At 34.3% G+C, this 23632-nt stretch overlaps 1 protein-coding gene across 2 annotated transcripts in view; it reads left to right on the top strand.

The window, feature by feature from the left end:
* LOC149795296 (uncharacterized) overlaps positions 1–23632 on the top strand; it is a 132571-nt gene that overhangs the window by 16651 nt on the left and 92288 nt on the right. The window contains exon 1 of one of the 2 annotated variants that reach the window (XM_089965022.1): positions 14769–14884. The exons of the other annotated variant lie outside the window; for it this stretch is intronic. The gene's annotated coding sequence lies outside the window, so the exon portion shown is untranslated. Of the gene's footprint in view, positions 1–14768; positions 14885–23632 lie in introns of those variants that run through there. 2 annotated transcript variants of the gene reach the window in all.

Raw genomic sequence — 23632 nt, 5'->3', positions numbered from 1 at the left:
TTTGAAAATGTTAGCAAAATTCATATAGATTTGACATAAAATAGTATGGCAATAAGGGCTTTTCAGTTTGTTCAAATGGTGTCACTTCACCATCAAATCATATAGCTATTAGTAAAATTGAAAATCATTTAAATAACTACTCAAAACCCTTAAATAGAATTTGATCAAATTTACCAAATTTATCAAAAAGAATCCTGGCATAAAGCGCTTGTAAGTTTTTGCAAATGCTGTCCGTATGCCATAGATTTTCACTAATATAATATTAGTTAATAACTGATTCTAAAAATACTTTTGTGTGTTTGATTTGGATTTTTAATGTAGCGTTAAAGAAAAATTCAGTCATACTGCTACCATGTCTGCAGTGTGAGAGTTTATTGTGATGTTTAGCATTGGGGCTGTACAGACATATGGCATATTGTTATAGAACTTACTGCACTATTCGGGATTTTATTAGCAAAGTTCTTTTTTGAAATTTTCACTTTGTTTATTCATGAGAAATAAATTATTTGTTGAATTTTACAAAATTTGTTGGTTTTCACTCTTAGTTTAAAACCATAAGGTCATTAGTTTTGTGATTTCTTCATATGCACTAATTGTAATGCCTCATCTAGTGCAAATAAAGAGAGTTTGAAACCTGTATTTCCTATTTTGTGATATTAACAGTACGTAGGATAGGGTCTGATAAACTGAAATAAATCCACTTCTCTATGAAACTTCGAACCGCCCTGGTGGCCTAGTGGTTAGAGCATCCAGCCAAGTGATATCAAATACGAGTAAAATGGTACTAACAGCTGCCTTGCTAGGTGCTCAGCATGAAGAGGTTAGTGTTAGGACTGGTTGGCCTGGTGTCAGGATAATGTGACTGGGTGGGACATGATTCTACATGTCTGTGGCATGATACCCCAGTGCTAGACGTCACTATAAACTGCCACACCACAGACATCGTAGTGATATGACTAAAAATCTGTTAAAACTACGTTAAAAATCTAAAACACACACACACGTTTCTGATGACTCCTTAAAGTTTAATGTTTGTGAGGATTTACAAATGAATTTTTTAAGCACCCAGGGTGCTCACTTGGGCAAATATGGTAACATAATTTATTTTCAGAATTATCTTGAGATGAGCAATCTCAATTAGTATTGCCCATTTATCTGTGAGATCATCAGAATCATCATTTTATTTCACATGTATAAATGCACACAATGACTTTACTATTATCTGGGCATATTGTTGTTACTGATTTGTATATAGGACTGTGTGCATCTTTAAGGGACATGCCCCATAGAGATCTATATCTGATGTATGTATGATTGAAATAATACAGAAATAAAAGTGTTTATGAACATGTATATTGAAGTTCTAATGGTTCTGTGCTACAGTATGTATCTGAGTGATGTATGCATCTGTAAGTCATGTATGCATCTGTGAGTAATGTATGCATCTGAGTGAGTTATGCATCTGTGAGTGATGTATGCATCTGTGAGTAATGTATGCATCTGTGAGTAATGTATGTATATGTGAGTGATGTATGTATCTGCAAGTGATGTATGTATCTGTGAGTAATGTATGCATCTGTGAGTGATGTATGCATCTGTGAGTAATGTATGTATATGTGAGTGATGTATGTATCTGCAAGTGATGTATACATCTGTGAGTGATGTATACATCTGTGAGTGATGTGTGCATCTGCAAGTGATGTACACATCTGACTGATGTATGTGTCAGGAACTGATGTATGTATCTGTGAGTGATGTATGTATCTGTAAGTCATGTATGTATCTGTGAGTAATGTATGCATCTGTGAGTGATGTATGCATCTGCAAGTGATGTATGTATCTGTGAGTGATGTATCAGTGAGTGATGTCTGTATCTGTAAGTCATGTTTGTATCTGTGAGTGATGTATCAGTGAGTGATGTATGTATCTGTAAGTCATGTTTGTATCTGTGAGTGATGTATGCATCTGAGTGATGTATGTATCAGTGAGTGATGTATGTATTTATGAGTGATGTATGTATCTATGAGTGATGTATGTATCTGTGAGTTATGTATGCATCTGTGATGTACCTATCTGCAAGTGATGTATCAGTGAGTGATGTATATATCAGTGAGTGGTGTATGTATCTGTGAGTTGTGTATGTATCTGTGTGTGATGTTCCTATCTGCAAGTGATGTGTGTATCTCTGAGTGATATATGTATCTGTGAGTGATTTATGCATCTAAGTGATGTTTGTATTAGTGAGTGATGTGTCTGTGAGTGATATGAGTAATGTATGTCTCTGTGAGTTATGTATGTGTATGTGAGTGGTACAGTTTACTAATGTGTGTGTCTGTGAGTGATGTATGTATCTGTGAGTGATATATTTGAGTAATTTATGTGTCTCTGTGTGATGTTTGTGTCTGTAAGCGATGTGTATATATGTGAGTGGTATACATTAGCAATGTATGTATCTGAGTGATGTGTCTGAGTGATAGATTTGAGTAATGTATGTGTCTGTGAGTAATGTATGTGTCTGTAAGTGATGTATGCATCTGTGAGCAATGTGTATATATGTGAGTGATGCTTACTGTATAAAACAGAAAGACCAGTTAATACATTATTAGATAACATTCAGTGGAATATAGTTATGATTAAAATCTAATGTGGAGTCACTCAGTTTCGTGTGTAATTTTTTGTTGTTGGAAAAAATGACATTTTTGGTGATTTTAGTAATTTCATATGCATTATTTGATGGGGAAAGGCCAAATTATCTTCCTACATTTTTCATTGGGTCTGTATCATGTTTATATTCATCTTTTGCAAACAGATACTCCATGTAAATGGATGCTTTATGAATACCACTGCCCACTAATGATGAGAATATGCAGCCATGGACTAGTTGAAATGAGCCATGGTTGTTCAGTGGTTATGGCCTTTGACTAGTTGAAAGGAGCCATGGTAGCTAAGTGGTTAAGCCTTTGACTAGTTCAAAGGAGCCATGATGGCTTAGTGGTTAAGGTCTTTTAACTAGATGAAAGGAGCCATGATGGCTAAATGGTTAAGCCTTGGAGTAATTTAAAGGAGCCATGGTGGTTTATCAGTTAAGGCCTTTGACTAGTTCAAAGGAGCCATGGTGGTTCATTGGTTAAGGCCTTTGACTAGTTGAAAGGAGCCATGATGGCTTAGTGGTTAAGCCTTTGACTAGTTGAAAGTAGCCATGATGGCTTAGTGGTTAAGCCTTTGACTAGTTGAAAGTAGCCATGATGGCTTAGTGGTTAAGCCTTTGACTAGTTCAAAGGAGCCATGATGGCTAAGTGGTTAAGGTCTTTTAACTAGATGAAAGGAGCCATGATGGCTAAATGGTTAAGCCTTGGAGTAATTTAAAGGAGCCATGGTGGTTTATCAGTTAAGGCCTTTGACTAGTTCAAAGGAGCCATGGTGGTTCATTGGTTAAGGCCTTTGACTAGTTGAAAGGAGCCATGATGGCTAAGTGGTTAAGCCTTTGACTAGTTGAAAGTAGCCATGATGGCTTAGTGGTTAAGCCTTTGACTAGTTGAAAGTAGCCATGATGGCTAAGTGGTTAAGCCTTTGACTAGTTCAAAGGAGCCATGATGGCTAAGTGGTTAAGGTCTTTTAACTAGATGAAAGGAGCCATGATGGCTAAATGGTTAAGCCTTGGAGTAATTTAAAGGAGCCATGGTGGCTTATCAGTTAAGGCCTTTGACTAGTTCAAAGGAGCCATGGTGGCTTATCAGTTAAGGCCTTTGACTTGTTCAAAGGAGCTATGGTGGCTCGTTGGTTCAGGTATTGGAATTATGACCGGCAGGGTGCATGCTGGATTCCCACAAGGCACTTTACATGCCCTGGCACAATACATCTCTGCCATAAAATGCCAAAGCAAACCAAACCATTGATTACTTAATCTCAAAGAAGTGGGAATTATTGTATGATGGCTGCTTTTTTGTCAGATGTTTTCCATTTTCTTAATTCTGGCAACACATAGCTAGGTTGTGGGGTACCAGTAACTTGTATTCCACAGATGGACATTGCCAAGTTGAATATTGAATAATGAGTCTGTCTCTAGTAGAACAGATGTAACAGTGTACAGTATCACAATGAGACAGAACTTTAAAAATTTGAACTATTCACCTTGTGAAATAAAAGACTCATATTTGTCATGCCATCCTGTATGAACATGAGCAAGGAAAACATGTTGCGAAAGGTATAAAAAGAATGAATCAATGCAAGGAAAAATCAAGATTACAGTGAGAGAGAGAAGAAGAGAGAATAGATTTTGCAAGTCAAATACAGTGAAATGGTGGACATTAAAAATTGAATGTATTTATTGTGCTCTCCTGAAATGAAGAAGGAAAGAAAACATGTTGTTGTGAAAAGACAAAAATGGACTAACATAAGGAAAATAAAATTCTAATAACTTTCATAATCAAGAAAAGGACGAGAAGCAACAAGTTTTGTAAAAGTCAACAATTAATGTATTTCCCTAGAATAAAAAGGGAAAATGTAAAAAAAGGAATGCACAGAATTGTGAATTAAATCCCAAATAATCCTTGAATTACAGACACAAGTGCCACTGATTAATGTTCTGAATAAACTTTAGTGGAGGTCCAAATTAAATCCAATGCAGGAAATGTTGATGTGCCTGTGGTGGCTCATGTAGTGGTGATGTACCAACATTCTTTTGTTGAATCACATTAATAAAATCCAAGAATAAATCCTTATTGGAAATTTCATCTATAAATTCAAGTCTCTATTTCCAAGAATGTTATTTTTGATGAGCACTTTGTATTTCTAGTGAAAAAACTAAGTTGAATAAATGAAATTCCAGCCTAAATGAACTACTGGACTTAACAATAATACAATTGATTCAGCTAAGATCTTGAAGCACAAATGATTTTTTTTTTAAAAACAAAATTATATAGTCCTCTACTTGACCTCAGATCACAATTAGCATTTTCTATATTAAAAAAAACTATTACCTAATGGAAAATAACCTTCCAGAAGGTTTATGATGTTTACTGAATAAAATCTTAGTTATAATTAGGATATAACATGTGGTAAACACCATGCCCTTGACTCAGGCCAAGATACTAATCCTAATAAGTAACCCATACTCATGGGAACCTATTTGCTATGTACAGTATTAGTTGTTTACAGAATAAATAAAATCAATGATTCATATCAAGTAGAAAGTGAACTTGATTTTGGACAAGGTCAAGTTCAACATAGTCTTCTATAGCATATAATGAAATAAAAGAAAATAAATAAAATACTTACAAATAATGCAAATTAAATATACATATCAATTGAAAAGGCATAAAATCCACAAAACTCATTCAAACACGATATGAATATGTTCCAGAAAATAAAGCACTGTTCAGGTAAATTTAGGATTGAATGTTAGAAGGTTTTGTATTTCCAAATCATTTCAGCAGAAATAATACTGACATTTTTAATTCAGCTGTGGAAAGTTATCAAAAAAAATTACATTTACAATATAAGTGTCCACAAATATTCCATAAATATGGTATGCATTATATATTTACAATATGTGTCCACAAATATTCCATAAATATGGTATGCATTTTATATTTACAATATAAGTGTCCACAAATATTCCATAAATATGGTATGCATTTTGTATTTACAGTATGTGTCCACATATATTCCATAAATATGGTATGCATTATATATTTACAATATAAGTGTCCACAGATATTCCATAAATATGGTATGCATTTTATATTTACAATATGTGTCCACAAATATTCCATAAATATGGTATGCATTTTATATTTACAATATAAGATCTTAAGTAAACATACCTTCTCTTTTTGCACAGAATGTGTGACAAAATAATATAAAATCATCTTGTTTGTCACCATGGCACTGTTCAGTGTACATGTACAAATAGCAACTTGTGGCAAGACAACAATACAATCATGTAAGCAGTTAAAAATATTTGGCAATATTTACTTTAATGCGTGTAAATTATGCAGTGTTTCAAAAAAATAATTAAAATTGTGATGCTGAGGTTGAGAATAAAGGTAACTTTGTGGCATGGTTGAATATAAAAAGTTGATCCTATAAAAATTAAAAAAAGCTGCAGCCACACATTTAATCAGTTTAACAATGGTCTCTTGTTTAATACCAGTGAGATTGTCCGGTTGAGGATTCGAATGATGTTGGCAAGAAAACTGACAGTTTAGTGCCATTAGTTTCTCTACCTTGTACCCTTTTCATTTTCCTGAAACTACAGTATCTCACATGCATATCATTTGATACCAAGAAATCAGATGATACATACATATTGCAGTGTTCAATATGTAGGAGATAATGAATGCAGATAATAAATACAGATAATGAATACTGATATAGAATGCTGATAATGAACATAAAGAATGAATTCTGATAATGAAGATGGATAATAAATACAGATAATGAATAGAGATTAAATGCAGATAGTAAATACTGATAATTAATACATATAATCATATCAATGCAGAGAATGAATACAGATAATAAATAATAATAATAAATACAGATAATAAATAATAATAATAAATACAGATAATAAATACTAATAATAAACACAGATAATGAATACAGATAATAAATACTAATAATGAATACAGATCATAAATACAGATAATGAATACTGATAATGAATGCAGATAATAAATACCTGTATTGAATACAAATACTGAATATTGATAAGACTGATAATTAATACAGGTAATAAATACTGATAATTATAACAGATAATGAATACTGATAATAAATACAGATAATTTGAAAATGGATTATCTTAGCACCAAAAAACAGACATTTTTAGGAAACCAGTGAATTAATGACAATTAAATAATTGCATGTTCTCATTTGCATGCAGGGTAATATCATCATTTCCCTTGTTGAACATTGCAGACAAAATATACAGGTGTTGTCACCATAATTGTTCTTGATCCTTTCAGGTGTTTACAACTATCAATGATCTTTTCATAACAACCATTCCAATCATTGTCAAGTATGTTATCAACATAGTGTCAGGTTACTGTTGGATGGTATTTTGTTACCATTTAGTGTTAACTTAACGGACAAGTTAGTAGTTAAGGTGTAATGATTTGTATAATTGTTTCAAATGTAAATTTACTTTTTCCTTTTTATATTGTCACTACCAACATATTTTTTTACTTTTGCTGTGTGAGCATAGTGTTGACTAGTACCATCAGTTATACAAAATATCATGTACTATTTCAAGATTTAAAAAATGGAAAGATGGGAGTGACATGTATTGGCCGCAATAAACCATTTTTGTGCTAGTTTATTGAATATGCCCCATCCCAGTCCTTTAGCTTAATGGAAATTCCATTCATAAAAGCTTTGGACTGATTGTTGTGAAATATTGCACCTAGCCATGTGATATAAGAATGCTTGTGACGTTTGCACGCATTGGAGTGGGGTTCTTCCAATATAATTTAATTAAATTATGATGAAAGTTCCACCCTGGCTCGTGAGGTTAGAAAGTTAAATTAGTGATGAGGTAGATTTACAGCTCTGAGCCCCCAGTCAGCTATGCCGATGGTTAAATTATAGAGAACACGAAGATGAGATTCAATCAATAACAATTTAATAAATTTGATAATTTAAAAACGATAACTTCCAATCACTCGTCTTTCCCTCGACCAAGTGACAGCCTAATTCATCCCGTGATTTACAGTGTGAGTTCGATTTTCCCCCTGTACTTGCATCTACTCATCTCTTTCTTTCCCGCTAATTCCTTCCTTCTTTCCGTTCTTCTAACTCCTCCTTCGACTCCGTTTCCCTCTCTACTATCTCCTCCTCCAATTTCGCTCCCAGACTCCAACTTCTCCTGACTTCTCTCCTTTCTTCTCCTTTCCTCCGTCTCTCTATCTGAGACTACGGGGCTAAACTGTAACTGGTCTGTCCCTCAAAGCTTCCTGTGAAAAACCACAAGGCGTTAACATATGTTTTTTCGAATCTCACCTCACACTATATCGACAATTAATCATCATGTAAGCTATCACAGTTTTGGTCACGCATGTGTACACATCGAAATTCCCACACACTTCTTGCAGGGTAAACAATAGCGTAATAACATGGTATCAGCGAATTGTCATACAGACATCAATACATTGCGTCACATCAGTATATACACATATATATTTAATCTCATGGTACTACAATCTGACAACAATCAGACGCATGTCTGTACATTACAAATATTCAACAATGGCAAAATCTATAATCATATGAACACGTGTTAGTCTACTATAAAATACCCACATAGCGAATTACAATATTAACTCTTATGATGGCTAGCAAGCTATATAATTCTTTACAAATATCAACTCATTTCTTCAAAATATGCAAACATATTAACAAAACAAAGTATTTCTTCGTACTACGATTCTAGTAATAATAAAGTATACATACGACCTACAATTAAAATGCAGTCGCATTCCACAAAGACCGAACAAATAGCCCACTGACCTTATTTGAAGCTCTCTGTACTTAGAATTTCCTGCTGTAAGATTTTCCCGCCAATAACGAATGGCTATTCGGAGTTACGCTAACCTCTGCTCTGGGTAATTTCTCTTAGCGAACTAATTCTTGTCGGAAGACGCGGAGATATCATTCTACCCAAATCAAGGTCTCTCCCCATCTCGATTCTGATTGTGTGGTGCTGTGACCCTGTCCAATCGTCTTAGCGGCCAGTTCAACCTGTCTGTCTGTCTGCAGGGAAAAGAAGTTAAGACACTCCCACTTCTTCAGGCAACTTCTTTTGATCTTGGACAAACATTTCCACACCTAGGTGATAATTGGCTATCTGTGACTTCGCAACTCCGAGGTCCAGCTCTCCACTTCTAGCTACGGCAATCTTACATAATGGATTAGTGCTAGCCTGCGGCAATGTTTAACATCAAACAATGGCTTGTCAGAATTACTTTGATTATACATGTTTCAAATGGGCTACTCTGGGTCGGGGTAAACATGACAATGCTAGATCTTTCAAGGCCATTATGCGTCATGTTAATCAAGTTGAACCAGTAGTTTCTAATACCAAATTCATTACTATGTTGAATGTATATTTAATTGAGAAACTGTCTATTCATGCAGAGTACACATTGTGTCAAGAGAATTTAATTGAAAAATTTATGTTTCTCTTTATGTTTCCTGTCCTGCAAAGTCATTGGTGGGTGTATATACATGTACTGTTACCTGTACCTGCCCTTTAGAACAGTGCTGTCCAACCATTTTGACACCATGGGCCACTGAAAAATGTTTTTCTTGAAGCCGAGGGCCGCAGCAGAAAACTGAAAAGCATTGACTATATAGCTGCTCGAGCTCTTGCGGGCCATTTAAAATCAGCCCGCGGGCCGCGAGCTGGGTTTGGCAGCACTGCTTTAGAATATAAGTTTAGTCATTGCTCGTTAATTTTGGAATAGAATTAATGGATTCCAAGCAACTTTGGTTTTGGTTGTTTTTTGTGCCCTGTGTGGGTTTAAAAGCATTTTTCAGCAAATGAAATGGGCTACACTTGGCAGCCAATATGTTTGGTGGAGGAAGAGCCCAAGATTCACAGATCCATGGGAAGACACTGAAAAGCTTTCTCATATAAAATACCATTGTTGGTTGGTTGGAAACTGGAACTAACACAGAGGTGTGATGTGTGAGTGAAGTTGAGCACCTTGGGCCTCTTCTCTGTCACTCTGAGGCTTTAAATAGAGAAAAAGTTCAGTTTTAACCATTTCCAATAGAATTGTGTGCAGTACCTTATATACTCACTTAAAAGTCAGGTTCAACTGTAAACTGCACAGAACCAGATCTGTTATTGCATAATGTGCTGGCAGACCTGGGTCTGTTTAGTTTGTAAGGAGTTAAGTAGATCTTGATGTGCCAGCACGTTATGTGACAGCAGGTCAGGGTATCTTTTGTTTGCAGTTGGACCTGACCTACAGATGAGTAAATATTGTAGATGCCTATTTTAAAATCAGAATCTTGTATTTCAATTGCATCCTATTTGTGGGGGTCACTGTGTTGTATGAATATATTGATTATAAGTGTATGAATGAAGCCTGAGTTTAACATAGGCAGCATTAATCTGCACACTGTTGTATATATCTATGGTGCCAAAATTGGTGCTTTGCTAAACATATTAGTAGACATGGTAAGCCCATACCAGATGATAATCCCAAGTTTTCTACAAAATTTGGGGAAATTTATTGTAAAACTTTCTTTAATGATAGACCCATCTCAAACAATAAAAAAAGATCCTCTATTTTTTCAATAACAAACCCATTCTTACAAAGATAAGCCCGTTCAAGTCTGGTAGACAATTATAGCAACATTTTAATACAGTATTTTTCTGAATATAAATAAGACTGGTTGTCTTGCCTGATAAGTTGGTAGAGAGCATGGTTTGAGCTTGTTATCATACCAAGATATCCACAGTGAATATTTAGTACCACAATTCTGTGAAAATTAGGTTTGGCTTAACATCAGGCATGGGCTTAACATCATGTAAATGTGATAATAGTTCAAATTAATTATTGAAAATTCCCCATGGGCTTATCATAGGATATGTATGGTTAAGGTGGGCTTGGAGGGCCTAGTGTAGGACTTGCCCTTGAACAACACCTATTATTTAATGAAATATAACCACTCCGGTGGCCTAGTGGTTATAGCGTCCGCCTCAGAAGTGGGAGGTCGTGGATTTGATCCCCGACCGAGTCATACCAAAGACTTACAAAAATGGTACTAACAGCCGCCTCGCTTGGCACTCAGCATTAAGAGGTTAGTGTTAGGACTGGTCGGCCTGGTGTCAGAATAATGTGACTGGGTGGGACATCATGCTACATGTCTGCGGCATGATGCCTCAGTGCTAGACATCACGATATGACTGAAAAATTGTTAAAGCTACGTTAAAAATCCTAATCACACACACACATTTAATGAAATACTTGAATATATTTCATTCACCCCACAGTGTAGTCGTAATTGATATTTTCTGCTAAACCACTATCAAATATATGCAGTACAGAGTACTGTCGGACCCTTTCTTGAAAGTTTGAGATTGTACTTTGATAGTCTGCAACTGATGTCATATTCATGATTGGGGGTGGGTGTATAATTTACCCCATAGATTTTGTTGTAGTAGATGAGCTTCTGTATGGTGATATTTGGTAAATCTAATTGCCAGATCATCTCCAGATTCATTAGCTGGAGAGTTTCAGCATAAGCTTTGCATACTGGGACACTAGGTCTTCTGGAGTGTCTATGGTAGGTTTGTATTTGGGTTTAATAGCAAATCATAATATTTTTGTTGTAAGTTTCAAATTGCATTTATCATTGTAAATTTGCCATCCAAATGGTTCTTATTCTTTGCACACACACACACACACAAACTTTATGTCTGTCTCCCTCTCCATCCATTCAGAAATGAAAAGGATCATACAATCTTTTAAGTTTACACAATGTGAGAGGCCCAGGATAGCTAAAGCATTTACCTATACTGATCACTGGAAAAGCTTGCCAGTAGCTTCCACGGGTCAGTGATTCTTATAGGGGTTTTCCCAGGTTCTTCCTCCACCAGTTATACTTGATGCCATGTATCTCCTATCTCGTGCTTGGAAAAAACAACATCAGAATCGGATGGAATAAGTACGGTGAATTTAAAATCTACTGGCGTTCTGTCAGTACTGGTCAGTAACTATTTCTCATCACAGTTCCATAAAGCATATATATTTGGACATTTGATTTCGTTTCACATATTTTCAAACCCCAATTCCAGTAAAAGTAATATTGTCTACACCTTACCGCACATGCAATGTAATGATATTTGAATATATTTCTACAAATTGTGGAGATGAATTGCTGGGGGGATGGGGAAAGCATGCACCAGACAGTGCAATAGGAAACTAATAAGGGGAAATTATATAGGGCAATTTGTTGATTGGAGGAAAAATAAATCTTTTTAGGAGTTGAAAATGGTGAAAAATTATGTCTAGCAGATGAATTTGCTCAGTGGATAATATTAAATGTACATCATTTTCAATCCAGCAGCCAAATATTCAAATTAGGATGTAATTTCTAGCTCATTGGTACATTTTTTAAATGTATAGGTGTACTTCAGAGATGCTCTTGCCAAATTTAAACAGATCATTGAGATGAATATAATATAGTACCATAAAATTAGATAACAAGAACTGTTCAGTATGGTCCATTTGTCACACTTGATAAATTTAATTTCTTGGTCACATTTCTAGCTTGAACTGTGAAGTTGATGAAGAGATACATTTTTTATAAATGTCGTACCTCAACCTTGCAACAGAAGCAGCTCATTATTTTGTATATACATATTTTAATTGCTTTCACGTTATGATTTTACATTGCCATCATGATGACCACAAGTGTTTTTGGCATGCTGTATGAATACTCTCCTACCAACAATGATGGGGGCCCCGAGTGGTCTAAAGCGCTCTCCGTTACGGATCACTGCCATGTCACCTCTGTCTGCGCCGGTTTGAGTCTCAGATTCAGCCAATGTGGGTATGTGAGAAAGCTTGCCAGTAGCTTCTCATGGGTCGATGGTTCTTTCCGGGGTTTTCCCAGGTTCTTCCTCCACTGTTAATAGTGGCCGCCATGTATAGCCTATTGTGTGCTGAAAAATGGCGTTAAACCCAACAACAACAACAACAACCTACAATGATGAAACTTGGTGAGTTGATGCATCTTGAGGAGTACTACGCCCACATTGAAGTTTTTGTTTAAGGTTGGTGCTGTTTATCTTAGAATAATTTTTTTTTTTAGAACTACACCCTTACACCCAAGTTAGGTCACTGCTACCTTCTTTTTTGATTTACTAATACAGGTTAGGTATTTGTATTTAGTTCCCAAACCATTTATTTTTTCATGCTATATGTACATCCTAAACTTTTCTGAAGGCCCATCTTCAATTGCCAAGGTTCTGATTTGTTAACCCTGTCTACATTTGTGTGGATTGATCACATGTTTGAGTACTTTTTCATAGCGACATCTATTGGATTTCATGAGTTGTCTCACATAGTATGTAATGCCAGCTAACCAATAGTATGTAACAGTGGTACATTGTTACTTTGTACATTGGCCAAACATTGCTTGACACCACATACAGTGAAATTCGCAGACCTGAAGCACTGAATTATCTGATCAGTCTGCCAAGGTGTAGACAGCTAACACTTTGGAACCTTGGCTAGCAAAGATGCAGAAAGCCATGACTGAACAGTACATTGCAAAGTTGGAATAATTCTGTTATTTCCATCATATTGACTTTACATTGCATATTTTTATTGGTCACAGTTTCTTGTACATGTATAGAAGTAGGGGTTAGAAGAGTGGACTGTGCATTTCTTAATGAGCCATAGTGGCTAATCAAAGTAAATTACTGATGCATGAACTATGCTCACTAAAGTGGTCATACTCAGGGCTGTCACTGAAGATGAAAGATTATAGTTTCTGCAGTAGATTTTATGAACAATGATTGTTTTTTCAAATAATGTCTGATTTTCTAAACTCATTCTAGTACCTCTATTTTGATATTATATAAATGAATGTTGTACTTGATTGTATGTTGTACTTTATTATACACTTACTATTCTATCCTGTTAGAATGTTGTCCATCCATATATCCATCTGTCCCTTCTCTGTTCTGTTTCTGCACAATAACTTTGAGCTTTCCACTATAGTATGTACTGTTGCCAAACTTTAACCAGCTGCATTTGGGGCAAACTTTGAAATATCAAAAGGTCAGAGGTCATTGTTACAGGGGCTGAATAAAAATATATGTAGCTTGCATTTTAAATGCAGTTTATGCTGTCTTATGAGTCCAACTGGAAACTGCACAGACCCAGATTTGCCAGTACATAAAGCACTGGCAGATCTAGGTCTGTGCAGTTTGTGAGGATTAATCAGTAGAACAAACAACATACACCCTGCTCTTCATGTGCATTTTGCTATGGCAGGTCAAGATCTTTGTTGTTTACAATTTGACTAGACTTATAAGTGAATATATATGGTAGGTTGAGTGAATTGGTTAAATTTCTTCAATTTTATGCTGTACTTGGGGCCAAGCTTACCAGAAAAAGTAAGTGGCTTGTACTAGAAGAAAAAGAGTTTGACATATGTTCCCTCAATTTCCTCTAAATCTTCCCCTTAGAATTTACCTCAAAAAGAAAACTTCAAGCATTGGCAAGGGAAGCAGACTCTTCTAACTTACTTTATAAATACACATTATATATACATGTAATAGGGACATTATTTATGACATCAATGATGTGTACTTCAACAAAATAATAGTATTTTTCAAAAGTATGTCATTATATTGTTTGTTTTGGAATATATGCATATTTCCCTTGGATATTATCCAAGGATTTGTTGTTGTATATTCTTGGAGAACAGAATTTCCAAGGATCAGTATTCTTGGAGAAATGAATTCTCCATTTCTTTGGAGATGTTCAGTTTCTTCATGACAGACTTATGCTGATCAATGTATGATCCCTGCAAGCACATAACTCCATAATCTTATTTGTTGACATATTCTCTTAGCGTCTAGCACATGCCCTGTTACTTCAGTTAATTTATAGGCATTATGGTCTGTTCCCTGTCAGTGTTTGGTTCTCTGTTAGGTCCCAGATAAACAAACTGTTTTGGTGGATATATGAAGAACCATCCTATGTGTACATGTAGACAGAGATTATAGAGAGACCAGATGCAGAGAGTGTTTATAGATGTGTTTTGCTGATAGCAAGGACTGTAGTCATTCCAGTACATACATGTAAATGAGTGTTTGGAGATAAGTGTGAAGTTGATATTAGTGTCACACAAGGTAAGTTAATATTAAATAGACAAATATAAAAGCAATTTTACAGCCATATCAGATTGCTACAAATTTCACCAGATTTTTTGAAAAAAATATTGTTGCAGAAAATGTTCACTGCCATTGAGTAAATCTTGGAACTTTTATGATGCATAAAAACTGAGTTGATTGAATTCACTGATTGGATTCAACGGAGTTTTCCAAGATTATATGGAGATATGGGGATCTGATGAACACCAAAATACAAAATCATGTTCTGTTGATCTTTTTACTTGCCAGTCAAATTATATTTTGCGCATTTATGAAAGTGAAGGAAAAAAAATCATTCAGAAAATATAATTTCATAAGATATCTCTCTCATCAACATAATATGCAGTGCTTGATCTGATAGCTTATTAAAAATAAGTGCATTGGGTATTCCAGAGATGTGCAGATCCTTTATCGACACAGTGCCTTTTTTTGTTTTTGATCTGCTTATTTAAATTAGGAATACAATGCTAGTTTTTAACAATTTTCATGCAAGAAATATGTTATTTTAGCTGCAAGGTGTGAAGAACCAGACGTAAATTTTTGTCTTGTGTTTTTTTATGGCAGGTTAATTCTTTACATCCAGTTTGTTCATTTCACTGTTATGAAATACATAGGAGTCCATCATGTAAATTTATTCAAACATTGGGGGATTGGGTACTTATTGAACATGACTTACAAAAATAGGAATCTATCTACATGTTACGTCACAGTGGACCTATTTTCAAGTGTGGGCTCAGGGCCCGGGCTTTGGCCAATTTGACTGATTTCACCCAGTTGGGCACTGTGGGCACAGGGGCCCTGCGTGTTAGTAATTTTTATAAATATATCTAAAGAGATAAAATAATTTTAAAGCAATGGAAGAATTTTTTTTGTTCAGTATCATATAAAACTTGTTTAAAAGTTTATTTCCAAATGCTGTGCTCACATGGGGCCCACGTGTAAATCCAGGAGAGCCATGCCAAAATTATCCAGAGTGGACCCCAAGTTTCCTTTAGGCAGTTACTATACAGGCTTATGCAGGGGATGACAGATGCATAGCTAAACTAGCCAGGGCAACAAAATAATCATTGTTGGACATGTCCCCGCATCATCCTTACCAGACTTTTAGGTTCAAATCAGAATTGTTGATCACTGCTAAGATTATAGTTCAGATTGCTAGGGAGTCATTGCAATCCATCAGTTTACCTTTAGCAGCTTTTTAAAGAGATGATAATTACAGGAATTATTGTCAAATTTCCTTTGATTGTTTGAACACAAAAATCAATTAATCTTCAGCCATTTATGCATTAAAAAATACACTGTACCATACCATGATAGGTCAGTCAATAATTGCCAAGTTAGCTACATTTATACAGTCCTATATTTATACCCTTAGTTTGCCTGTTAGTGATTGTAGTACAGTGTTATTGATCCAAGACCTGTGTCATGAAGGAAACATCAAAGCTTATTACAGTATTTGTTTTTGAAATAGTTCTACTTGCAGGTTTGACAGTCTTACATGCAAACATTAAGTTGTAGAGAAAATAGAAAAGACAGTTTCAGCAATTTCTTATCTGTTTATATCTGCACTGTAGTAAATGTATTATAATAGATCATGACTGTCCATTCATGTACCTGTGGGTACATCTGTCCAGCTGTCTTTCTAGCCACCTGTTCAGCCATCAGACACTTTTGTTGCCATAGTAATCTGAACTGTGTCTGCACTAACTGAGGGGGAATAAACTCATATGGTATGACCTTTTGGGAGGATGCATAGATAACAAGGAAGGTTTCAAGTTTCAGATATTGGATGCTCCCCCTCCCCCTGGGATGAGGGGTGGTTTCAAAGATGATATTTTCTTTAATAACAAATACTGTTTTCTGTACCATGATTCTAATTTAACAGTTGGATGGAGGGTATTCATGTTTTGGTGTGGCGTTTCAGAAGACTTAAAAGCAGCAAGGAAGGTTCCGAATCCAGAAAGTAGCCTGGGTGTTGGGGCTGGGGGAGGGCAGAGTATCTTGTGGTATTGGGGCAGGGGAGGGCAAATTTGCCAATGGTGTTGGGGCTGAGGTAGGGCAAGTAGCACAGTGTGTTGGGGCTGGGCAGGTTGGGGGGGGGGGCAAAGTAACCCAGTATGTTGGGGTAGAAAAAGGGCAAAGTAGCCCAGGGTGTTGGAGTATTTTCATTAATAAAAGAACAGTGCAGACATCTAGGTCTATTACATTTAGTTGATGATCCCTTTTTATATGATTAGACTTAATTAGGAAACCATTAAGATTTTTAGTCCTGTTATAAGCAAGTGTGGGTTTGCTTTTGGGTAGCGATTTTAACACTTGCTTTACATGATAATTTTAATAAATCCCAATATTTATTGATAATCTTACCTATATTAGGCAAACTTGGATTATATTCTGTAACAAAAGAAATGATATCTTCATTTCTGTTTTTGATTTTATATTGTAAAAATTCATCTTGTGTAGGAGAAGATACTTTTTTGGAATGCAATATTAATAATGTCATTAGAGTAATTTATATTTAAAAAATGCTGACCTAACTCTGTCAAAGATGATTTAAAAACATCATCATCCGAAATAATTCTTCTGTATCTTTTTGCTTGACTATATGGTATCCCATTTTTACATGATTTAGGATGGCATGAAGAATATTCAACATATTGATAAATATTCATGTTTTTAACATGAACCATGGTAGTGATGTCATTATTTTCATTTTTCACAACCTCTATGTCCAAAAATGATACTTTAGTTTCAGACACATTGAGTGTAAATTTTATTGTTGGATGTAATTTGTTTAAACTGTCTATAAAATAATAAAGGATTTCTAATGAATAACTCGAAATCATAAAGATATCATCTAAAAATCTGCAAACATCTGGTTTTATGAGGCATTCATTTAGAAAGTCATTTTCTAATTTCCCTATAAATAAAGATGCATAAGAAGGTGTCATAGGACTACCCATTGCTGTTCCCAACTTTTGGAGATAGGTTTTTTTAAGCGCAATTTTTATCAAATCACAGACATGTTCTTTTGATAGTTTACATATATATTCATTTTCTTCAAGATAATATTACACACTTCGATACCAACATTGTGTGGTATATTTGTATAGAGTGAAACCACATCAGGTGCAACTAGGAATGAATTTTCAGTTAGTTTTGGTAAGAGTTCAGTTTGGTAATTAAATCAAAAGTATCTTTTACATATGAAGGTAGTGATTTCATCAGGGGTTGTAAAATGTGATCAATATATTGCGATATATTACTTGTAATTGAGCTACATGTGGAAATAATGCTGGGTCTACCTGGATATCCTATAGGTAATGACTTACCAACCGTTTTATATATTTTGGGTAAAGTATAAAACTGAGGTGTGCTTATTTTATTTGGAAAAATATGTAGTTCTTCATATATGGAGCAATTGTGTATAGAGATTTCATTAATGCATTTGCTTACATTTTCTTTAATTTCTTTAGAAGGATTATAGGAAAGTTTTGTATAATATACTTCATTATTTAATTGTCTTTCTACTTCTTTAATATAATCCTCCTTATTCATTATTACTATTGTGCTAGACTTATCAGCTTTTCTAATAATAATACTTTTGTCTTGTAGTAAGGTACACAAAGAATTTAGTTCTTCTTTAGATATGTTTTTAACTTTAGAAAGACATTTCTCGGAAAAGATATTCCTCTTATTTTCCATTTTCTGAGGCAGCTAGGAAAGGGTTAAGTAGGAATTTAATAGGACCAGAAAGGGACAAAAGGTTACCCTAGGATATTTATAGGCAACTAGGAAAGGGTTAAGTAGGAATTTAATAGGACCAGAAAGAGACAAAAGGTTACCCTAGGATATTTATGGGCAAAACTGCATAGTAGGATTTCATGGATGACTACATGGGTAAAAATTTTTGTAAGCAATATAGTGTCCAACTTACAACTCAGATATTAAGAATTTTAATTGATCTGAATGGAGAATCAACCTATATTTTGGACTGAAATTAAATGGTCAAATGCACACATATACATGCCTTGATAGCATTTCAGCCATTTCATATATTTAATGTCTTAAATTACTAATGTTATTACTTGAAAATCTTGACTGTTGTCATCTTTCATTACAAAAGGATTGAATTAAAATATAACACACGGATTCCAGTTGACAAATGAGAACAAAACTGTTAGACCATAATTCAATCATAGATGAATATTGTTCTTTCTGCTCAAATATGAAATTCAGTCAGACATTTATTGCTATCAGATCCACATATGAGTGTAATACTGCTCCTATAAAGATAGTCACATATATTTATTGCTATCAGCTCCACAAGAGTGTAATACTGTACAGGCATTTATTGCTATCAGCTCCACAAGAGTGTAATACTGCACAGGCATTTATTGCTATCAGCTCCACAAGAGTGTAATACTGTACAGGCATTTATTGCTATCAGCTCCACAAGAGTGTAATACTGCACAGGCATTTATTGCTATCAGCTCCACAAGAGTGTAATACTGTACAGGCATTTATTGCTATCAGCTCCACAAGAGTGTAATACTGTACAGGCATTTATTGCTGTCAGCTCCACAAGAGTGTAATACTGTACAGGCATTTATTGCTATCAGCTCCACAAGAGTGTAATACTGTACAGGCATTTATTGCTATCAGATCCACATATGAGTGTAATACTGCTCCTATAAAGATAGTCACATATATTTATTGCTATCAGATCCACATGAGTGTAATACTGCTCTTATAAAGACACAGACATTTACTGCTATCAGATATGAGGGTAATACTGCAGACATTTATTGCTATCAGAGTATAATACTGCTGTTATAAAGACAGTCACAGACATTTATTGCTATCAGATATGAGTGTAATACTGTACAGACATGTATTGCTATTAGATCCACAGAGGAGTGTAATACTGCTCTAATAAAGACAGTTGTTCAGAGAATTTTGCTTGACTGTAAAAAATTGTATTTTAATTGATTGCTAATATATATGAGAATTTTAAACTTGTTTGCCCAATCCATAGTAAAAAAATTATTTTTTATTAATTTATCTTATTTACACATTTTAGTTTGAGAATTGCTTGTATTTCTTTAAAATATTCATTGATTTTAAAACATAAGAAACATAATTCAAGGCAAACAAAATAAAGGCATTAAAAAAATACCGATAGAGAGAAAAATCATGTGAAATGACACAACATGAAACATATATTTTATGGGCTAAGCAACAAATGAACCTGACATATATTCATATGATGGGGGACCAAACATCAAATCAGTTTATAATCTTTCATTCAGACACACATATTTGAACATAATCTAAAGTCTGCACATCAATTATATAAGTATTTCATAAGAAAAGGGCATTACTACTTTGTGTCCATGTTTGTTGTTCAACCCAGAAGACAGACACATCGTGGTATGCGAGTGAGATCTTGACTGTAATAAGACAAGGGTGGTAATTTTTTATTTTAAAAAACATTATAAAAGATACCTAAAAAATGATAACAATGACAAAATGGCTAGACTCCATCAAGGTCATTTTGATGAGTAAAGACATTATTTGGATTCTCAACAGATTAAAGACATGAAAGGTTGCAATGAATTATGATACAGTAACATGGATGGTATCAGTGAACTGTGATATACTTGGTAAAAGAGAATTTGACAGTTGGTGGTGATACACTTGATACACACTGGGTCAGGCTATTTACCATTCACATATACTGTCAGTGAGCCAGAATGTCTCAAGGGCACATGAGGTGAAAACAATATTTCATAGAGCTGACAGTTGGTAAATCTGAAGTCTTTACAGGGAACAGAAAGGCCTGCTTATAATGTAAACTGTTATTAACTAAACACCTGGATATAGGTCATTTAAGTAAGGTTATGTTTATCTGCCTATTATCTCATTGTGATTGATGCTACTCATTTGTATAAATAATCAATGCAACTTTGTTTCATTTTTGTAATATTGCAAACCTGGGCTTACTTTTGATTCTTTGCTGATGGAAACTTATAAAACAGTTTTGTTGTTGTTGTTGTTGTAGGGTTTAACGCCATTTTTCAGCACACGATAGGCTATACATGGCGGCCAGTATTAATGGTGGAAAAGTGTTTTGAATGTTGTATTTACTTTATTTGATTCTCAAAGCAGACATATCATTAACTAACTGTATTTAAGTAATCATGACTGTCATCACTCACATATCAGAATATCAGAACATCCAGGTAAACATCATAGGACTGAATTATCCATCCAGGAAGAAGTAAGTCTGATGAAAAAATATGAATATGTGCCAAACCTAAACTAGGGAAGATTATGTGCCTGTACATCTGCTTACATATACATATATATATATATATATATATATATATATATATATATATATATATATATATATATATATATATATATATATATATATATATTATTTTTTACATTATATTGATACTCAGCAAACCAAAATCCTTTCACACACCCCCAAGTTTGGTCCCCAAGAGTTTCTCATTTTGAGGGGTTTTGCTCTGTTTGTGTGTGTGTGTGTGTGTGTGAAACGTTATATGTGGAGGATTTCATTTCCTTTTTTGTTGGTAAAGAATATCCATAAGATTATTTCTACCTCTAAAAATTATTTAGTTTGATTATATTTTGAGGGAAACAGTGTCACCCCCACAAAATTGTATCACTACCCATAGAGTGTATGTTTACTCCCTAACTTCAGAATTGTATCCCAATGAGCATTTTTGATTTTACAGTATATGCACATTTATCATTTTACAGTTTGTATGTATTTATCATTTTACAGTTTGTACACATTTATCATTTTACAGTTTGTACGTATTTATCATTTTACAGTATATACACATTTATCATTTTACAGTTTGTACACATTTATCATTTTACAGTTTGTATGTATTTATTATTTTACAGTTTGTACACATTTATCATTTTACAGTTTGTACATATTTATCATTTTACAGTTTGTACACATTTATCATTTTACTGTTTGTATACATTTATCATTTTACACTTTGTACACATTTATCATTTTACTGTTTGTATACATTTATCATTTTACAGTTTGTACACATTTATCATTTTACAGTTTGTACACATTTATTATTTTATAGTATATTTACATTTATTATTTTACAGTATAGGCACATATATCATTTTTCAGTATATACACATTTGTTATTTACATCGCTCAAGTGCCCTAGTGGTTAGAGCATCTGTCTCGAATGTGGGAGGTCGTGGGTTCGATCCCCAGCCAAGTCATGCCAGAGACTTGCAAAAATGGTACTAACAGCTCGCTTGGCGTTCAGCATTAAGAGGTTAGTGTTAGGATTGTTCGGCCTGGTGTCAGGATAATGTGACTGGGTGGGGCATCATGCTACATGTCTGCAGCATGATGTTCCGGTGCTAGACATCACCATAATCTGCCACATTGCAGACATCGTAGAGATATGACTGAAAAATTGTTAAAGCTACATTAAAAATCAAAATTACATCACATTTATCATTTTACAGTATATTCACATTTATCATTTTACAGCATGCATTCTGTTGAGAGTTTCCTCACTGGAGGCATGTTTTTAACAAGATGATTATTTTGTAATTAAAAAAATGATTTTACCTATTTTTTATTTGAAAAATCCAATAATAATTTAAATCAAAATAATTATTCAGTGTTTTGAGCTGCTTAATGTTCTGCAACATAAAACTTAATAGATAATTAACAAAGGAAATTAATAAACCGACTACCCAACTACAGTGAAATGTGCTTATGCCTGCTAACCAAAACAGAAATAAAATTTCTGTGGTAATTGTTCTTCAGTTTCAACACAAGTTATTTACTATTGAAGTTAGTTGAAAAATAAATAAATTACATTACCAAAATACCAAACTATTCAAACATTAAATTCTGAGTACTGCAATGATTCAAAAGTATGTGTAATTTCGGGGAGCATATATCATCATGTCTACTTCACTTCATTTGAATTTTCTGTATATGTATTTCAAATATGATAAATTTATGTTTCATACAGTACTTTAGATTCAACTAAACACACACACAGACACACACACACACACACACACAGAGTAAAGATAAATAGTGGGCACAAGCAACTATGTGATGAATGAAAATATGATTAATTTATGGAAGCAACATTTTACTTGACTAAATGTGCTTCAGAGAGAGAGAGAGAGAGAGAGAGAGAGAGAGAGAACATAACAAAGGATAGTTTGAGACACAGTTCAGGGTATTCCTATTCATTGTTCCTTTTATTGTTCTTTTGTTGACTATTCTCTATATTTCTGCCTTTAAGTTACACTTTCTTAATAGTTTGTACCCAGGCTGAATATTAGAAACAAAAAGAAATATTAGCATCATCAGTATCCACATTTGTTCCATAATCAGTCAATGTAACAAATCATAAAGTGGGATAATTTTGGTAAATTACTTTAAAACAAATACCCTTGGTGACCTTGCATCATGCTGTGATATTTTATCTTGTATCTGAAATTGCTGAAAGACCATGTCATTTGTTGATATCATATTCTTCAGGGTCAGTGATGCATAAGATATTGGCAGTACCTTTTACAAAGTTTTCAGTTTGAAGAGATTGTCATTCAGTGTTAAACAACTGCTGTATAAGTATAAATATTCTGTATTAGTTACCAGCCTTGAAAACAGTGTAATACTGT

This window comes from Sinohyriopsis cumingii, chromosome 7, assembly GCF_028554795.1.
Source record: "Sinohyriopsis cumingii isolate HCF-2022 chromosome 7, ASM2855479v2, whole genome shotgun sequence".
Taxonomy (NCBI): domain Eukaryota; kingdom Metazoa; phylum Mollusca; class Bivalvia; order Unionida; family Unionidae; genus Sinohyriopsis; species Sinohyriopsis cumingii.
Note: the sequence above shows the minus strand (reverse complement) of the source record. Positions and strands in the feature narration are given on the sequence as shown.